Genomic DNA, 6,967 nt, shown 5'->3' with positions numbered 1-6,967 from the left:
GTGGGAGCTGTGAGGCCAAGCATTTAGATTTCAGGAGTCCTGCTCTTAATCTCTAAGCTGTGTTGATGCCGTGACTTCCAAAAAGAAAGAATGAAATCCCGGGATTGCTGGTCCCACAGGAGAAGAATAAGAGGGTGGTGAAGATGGCAATGAGTGGAATCCACCTCAGTATCTTCCCTGACCCTCATAAGGTGTAATCAGATCCTTCAGTTATCATATTTTATATTGATTAGAAGAGTGCATTAAAAATAAATAGAAAAAAGAGAAGAAAATAAGGAACCAGAGCAATGTAGAGAACATAAAAATAGAAATTAAATACATGTCCTTATGAGGATATATGGGTGTGTATGTCTACATATAAAACAATAGAAAATTCTATCTCCTATATACCTATCGACATTCTGATTACCTGTATGTGTTCTTAGAATCTAGAGCTTTGGGCCGGGCATGGTGGCTCACGCCTGTAATCCCAGCACTTTGGGAGGCCAAGGCAGGCGGATCATGAGGTCAAGAGATCGAGACCATCCTGGCCAACATGGTGAAATACAAAGTTAGCCAGGGTGGTGGCAGGCGCGTGTAGTCCCAGCTACTTGGGAGGCTGAGGCAGGAGAATGGCGTGAACCTGGGAGGAGGTGGAGCTTGCAGTGCGCTGAGATCGCGCCACTGCACTCCAGCCTGGGCGACAGAGTGAGACTCCATCTCAAAAATAAATAAATAAATAAATAAAAATCTAGAGCTTTTGTGTTCTACTTTTGTATTCATTAACAACCACTATAATATTGGGCAGGATCCCTAATTAGAAGTTTTCTAAACATTCATTAAGTTTAACACAGGGCACATAGTAGGCATTCAATAAATATTGATGGATTGCCAAGCATCAATTGTGAATTAGAGTTTTATGTGGTGCAGTGTCTCCATTACGTATTACCTAAGTAAATGATTATGCCAAGCATTAGAAGGGAAAACAAAAGAGATGAGAACGTAAACAAAAGTCTCCTTTCACTTTCATTTGTTTGCTCATTATTGCAATCAATAAATGCTCAGCTCCTACGCATGCCAGCAAGGAGGAGCAGGAGGTTGAGAGGTCTAGGGTTGTCACCTAGCTCCCCATGTGGCTGAGGAGGCATTCCCTCCTGTAGCAAACATTTGACCCTACCTCCACACTACTTAATGAAATATTTTTCTGAGATTCATCCTGTAAAAATGGAAAACATAGACATATGACATAACCTTTCATTCAGCACAAATCAGAACTGACCTGGGTATTTCAAGGAGACGAAAGATGTCTAACTGATCTTCTCATTGTCTCTATATCAACTGCTTTATAATTTATTTTTAAGATTATTTCAGGGCAGTAAAGAAAATATTACATTGCTCATTTTCTCTGTATCAGTTTCCTAACCATTTCCACCTGTGGCATCTGTCAACAATACCAGTTCACGTGCAGGTATTACAGCAAAGATTATTTCTCTATGCCATAAATTCTTCTTGACCTTACCAAAGTATGAGCAACACGTACTGATGATTACTAAAGTATGGAGGAATCTTATCTGAACTTATTTATTTATTTAAGACTGAGTTTTGCTCTATTGCCCAGGCTGGAGTGCAGTGGTGTGATCTCAGCTCACTGCAACCTCTGCCTCCTGGGTTCAAGTGATTCTCGTGCCTCAGCCTCCAGAGTAGCTGAGATTACAGGCGCCCGCCACCACGCCCGCTAATTTTTTGTATTTTTAGTAGAGGTGGGGTTTCACTATGCTGGCCAGGCTGGTCTCAAACTCCTAACCTCAAGTGATCCGCCTGCCTTAGCCTCCCAAAGTGCTGGGATTACAGGCTTGAGCCACCATGCCTGGCCTTATCTGAATTTAATTGTGTCAACATGAAAAAGGGCTAAATGTTTAGAGACATTTATAAAACAATAGCTGTATAAGGTATTTCATTAATAAAATTTTACTATAAAATTTAATTTGGTATTGGCATATGCATTGTTATGCATAATAAATATATCTAATACAGTTTTCCTATTATTCATTTCAAATTTTGGAATTCAAGCCTATTTATCACAAAGACAGCAATCCTTTTAGGGAAAATAATGTTCAAAGTAAATGCATAAAATGCATTTAAAAATATAAAGCGTTATAAGATTAATACTCATATAATTGACACTGAATACAGTAGTACTGAGATGCTATAGCAAGGAATGTGCAGGGTCAGTATGGATAACAATCTCTTTAGCTAGAAACATTTTAAAAAATGAAAAACAGAATATCTTTTGACATTGGCTTTGGTATTTGAATTTTAAGAGGGATGTCACTTACCAAATACCATGTAGAATTGTGCTCTAAAGTTAGCAGAGAGGCCGGGAGAGGTGGCTCACGCCTGTAATCCCTGGGAGGCCAAGGTGGGATAATCATCTGAGGGGCAAAGGTGGGATAATTGCTTGAGTCCAGGAGTTCAAGACAAGCCTGGGCAACATAGGGAGACCCCATCTTTACAAAAAATGAAAAAGTCAGCCAGGCATGGTGGAATGTGCCTGTCACAGGTCCCAGCTACTCGGGAGGCTGAGGTGGAAGTGAGAGGTGACAGTGTGCTGGCAGTCCTCAGAGCCCTCGCTTGCTCTTGGCACCTCCTCTGCCTGGGCTCCCACTTTGGCGGCATTTGAGGAGCCCTTCAGCCCACCACTGCACTGTGGGAGCCCCTTTCTGGGCTGGCCAAGGCTGGAGCCCACTCCCTCAGCTTGCAGGGAGGTGTGGAGGGAGAGGCGCTAGCGGGAACCCGGGCTGCGTGCGGCGCTCGCGGGCCAGCTGGAGTTCCGGGTGGGCGTGGGCTTGGCGGGTCCTGCACTCGGAGCAGCCGGCCAGCCCTGCTGGCCCGGGCAATGAGGGACTTAGCACCCGGGCCAGTGGCTGCGGAGGGTGTACTGGGTCCCCCAGCAGTGCCAGCCCAACGGCGCTGTGCTCGATTTCTCACCGGGCCTTAGCTGCCTTCCCGTGGGGCAGGGCTAGGGACCTGCAGCCCGCCATGCCTGAGCTTCCCACCCACTCCATGGGCTCCTGTGCGGCCCGAGCCTCTCCGACGAGCACCACCCCCTGCTCCACGGCGCCCAGTCCCATCACCCAAGGGCTGAGGAGTGCCAGCGCACGGCACGGGACTGGCAGGCAGCTCCACCTGCAGCCCCGGTGCGGGATCCACTAGGTGAAGCCAGCTGGGCTCCTGAGTCTGGTGGGGATGTGGAAAGTCTTCATGTCTAGCTCAGGGATTGTAAATACACCAATCAGCACCCTGTGTTTAGCTCAAGGTTTGTGAGTGCACCAATTGACACTCTGTATCTAGCTGCTCTGGTGGGGCCTTGGAGAACCTTTGTATCCATACTCTGTATCTAACTAATTTGATGGGGACGTGGAGAACCTTTGTATCTAGCTCAGGGATTGTAAACGCACCAATCAGCACCCTGTCAAAACAGGCCACTGGGCTCTACCAATCAGCAGGATGTGGGTGGGGCCAGATAAGAATAAAAGCATGCTGCCCAAGCCAACATTGGTAACCCGCTCGTGTCCCCTTCCACACTGTGGAAGGTTTGTTCTTTTGCTCTTTGCAATAAATCTTGCTACTGCTCACTCTTCGGGTCCACGCTGCTTTTACGAGCTGTAACACTCACCGCGAAGATCTGCAGCTTCACTCCTGAGCCCAGCGAGACCACAAGCCCACCGGGAGGAGCGAACAACTCCAGACGCGCTGCCTTAAGAGCTGTAACACTCACCGCGAAAGTCTGCAGCTTTACTCCTGAGCCAGCGAGACCACGAACCCACCAGAAGGAAGAAACTCTGAACACATTTGAACATCAGAAGGGACAGACTCCAGACGCGCCACCTTAAGAGCTGTAACACTCACCGCGAGGGTCTGCGGCTTCATTCTTGAAGTCAGTGAGACCAAGAACCCGCCAATTCCGGACACAGAAGGATCACTTGAGCATAGGAGATTGAGGCTGCGGTGAACTATGACCTCACCACTGCACTCCAGCCTGGGCAGCAGACTGAGACCCTGTCTCCAAAAAAAATAAAGTAAAATTACTGGAGAAATCAATTTCTATCTTCTTTATGCCCTTTAGACTTTTCTTTAAATCTATTTTTAATTATATTATAGTTAATATAATTAAATAATATAATAAATAGGATTAATTATAAGCCTAATACAATAATTCCAAATTATAGGGAAGCTATTCTGTATCAGAGAATAGCATTATTTATTTATGTTTTTAGAGGTAGACAAAGAACTGAATATAACTCATGTCAAATTATACACACTGCTGACATGGAGGGGAAGGGAGAAATTTGGAGTTGAGACTGATGTGGTGATAGGTTAACCATGCTAGTAGATATGTTCAGTCATTATCAAACATTTGTTGAGTGCCTACAACCGTGTGTGTGTGTGTGTGTGTTTTTCCAGGGTCTCGCCATGTTGCCCAGCCTGGTCTCAAACTCCTGGGCTCAAGTGATCCTCCTGCCTCAGCCTCCCAAGTAGCTGAGGCTGCAAGCATGCCACCACGACCTGATCCTCCTACTATATTTGACTGGAGCATCAAAGGTGAGTAAGCCAATGTGCTAGCTCTCAATGAATGTATAATCTCGAGGGAGACTCAAACATATAAGCAAGCATGGGAGTGTCGGGTGTCCTCCGCAGTGGTATTAATTAGCAAGGTTGATAGACAGGAGGGAGGATCTGATTCCAACCAAGAGGTGGGGGTTGGGGGAGAACAGGCAGGAAAAAAGATGGAGAAAAAGACTCAGGAAAACATATAGAGAAAATACCTGAACTAGTTCCTGTTGCCAGCTTGACCAGAGGGGACAAAGGGCATGGTGCCTGGTGTAAATGTGATGCTAAACTGCCCCGTGCATCTGGGAAAATGCCAGTGGAGATTCAATGAGGTGGTTTCTTAATCTTTCAATCAGTGCCTAGAAGATCAAGTATGATTGAGACAAGGGAGAACAAAACTCAGTAAAGAAAGATACAGGCCTCCGTGGCAGTGGTGGGGACGCTCACTGGGGGATGAAGTACTAAGGATGCACACCTAGCCCAGCATGGCCCCAAACCTCAAGACTTGTGGTTGCTGGGGTTGCCTCAAGCCGAGTGCCATGCATTTGCATGAGAGGCTTTTTGACTTCCAGTCCTGGAGCGATGATCTCACACTTCTCCCCAACCCATGGGTTCAGCTGCCTTTTGATCTACAATTGGGAACATCTGAGGTCTGTTTACTTTAAGAGACGCCTTCTCTCATGCCAGTGGAGACAGCGGAACATTTTGTTGTCCCCTGGAGTATCCGCCTCACCCGGCACTCTGGCTTCTCTGCTTTGTACGGGGATCCGGGGACAGTTGTGTTCCTCTCCTCCTAGGTTGCAAAGTGTTCTTTGAAACTGATGTGATTGTGGTTGGAGGGAGTTAAGGCGGATGCCTCAGGATCGTACTTGAAGCTGACTCATACATCACGTTTGCAGGCAGCACTGAAATCTGACTGCCCCTGATAGCACTCTTCCTAGGGGAAATTAGGTTGTGGGTTTCCCATATAAAACTTTAAAATGGAATCTTTAAAATACAACCCATTATTCTCCAGGGTCTGGTTTTATTCACACTCGGTGAAGACTGTGGGTGGAGAAAAGGAGAGCTGTACTTGGCAGTAATTTTGTTTGCACTATATGCTGAGTACCTAGCACCAAGCCTGCGCAAAGTAGTCATTCAGTAAAAATCTGTGGTGTGAACAAATTATAACAATTAGGGATTGCAGAGGAAAATTTCCCAATTGTAAATATTTCTGTCTAATCCTTTATATTTTGCTATATACATTCAAACTGTTGTTTCTAATACTTACTAAAGTGATTTTAATATTTTAAGTACAATGCTATGTCATTAAACTTTAGAAAAAATACAAATTGAATGGCTAAGTGAATTGAGCTTTCTAAGTTAAACATACCTACAGGTAACTTTTGGTTTTTATTTATTTTATTTTATTTCTTTATTTTTGAGCCAGGGTCTCTCTCTGTCACCCAGGCTGGAGTGCAGTGATGCGATCTCTGCTCACTGCAGCCTTGATTTCCCAAGCTCAATCAGTCCTCCCACTTCAGCCTCCCAAGTAGTTGGGACTACAGGTGCAAGCCACCATGCTTGGCTAATTTTTGTTTTGTTTGTTGGTTTGTTTGTTAGTTTTTGCATTTTTTTATGGAACGGGGTTTCACCATGTTGCCCAGGCTTGTTTTTGTTTTTTTTTTTAAATGAGAAGGTTACAGAGGAGGCAGCAACAGTCAATACGCAGCTCCACAAATTAACTGCACACACGTCCTCAGGAAACAACAGAAAGGTTCACAAATCCCATCTTAATGGAAAGAACCAACAGACTCTTTGGGCTAAAAAATAAAGGGACTGAAATATGACAGAGTGAATCAAAGTGAACATGAATTGCAGGCTAAGTGTTGGCCTGGCAAGGATCACATGGGTTTGGCTTCTAAGGCCCACAGGCCTCAGGGCTGCTGGCTGTCTACGTTACTGCTGCCGCTGCTGGTGGAGATGAGGCTTGGGAATGAAGGCTTTTCCTGAAACGTGCTCTTTGGTCTAGGACCGACAGTCCTCGTGAACAAAAAGAGGTGAGGGAATCAACTTAATTCTGTGCAGTACACGAATAACAGCATTCTCCTTTGGGAAACTCAATGGAGCTAAAATGTGTTCAAGGCCTGTGCAGAACCTAGGACGGTGCCTTTAGCACTTAGCGAAGTGCCTGGTGATAATTCCAGAAATAATTGCACAAGGAAGGGGAGTGGAGGGGAGGCAGGGGAGGGAAGGAGAGAAGAACAGAAAGTACATGATGCAAGAAGCCAAGCCCAAATGCTCAGTGCTCTGTCACCTGGATCCCTAGGTGAAGCCACTAACAGTGGCAACCCACCTCGACCTTTCCTCCCCAGAAAAACTCGAAGTTTCTTTAGTT

The sequence above is a fragment of the Pan paniscus genome, chromosome 17 (genome assembly GCF_029289425.2).
Source record: "Pan paniscus chromosome 17, NHGRI_mPanPan1-v2.0_pri, whole genome shotgun sequence".
Lineage (NCBI taxonomy): Eukaryota > Metazoa > Chordata > Mammalia > Primates > Hominidae > Pan > Pan paniscus.
The sequence above is the reverse complement of the archived record's forward strand: the minus strand, read 5'-3'. Positions refer to the sequence as shown.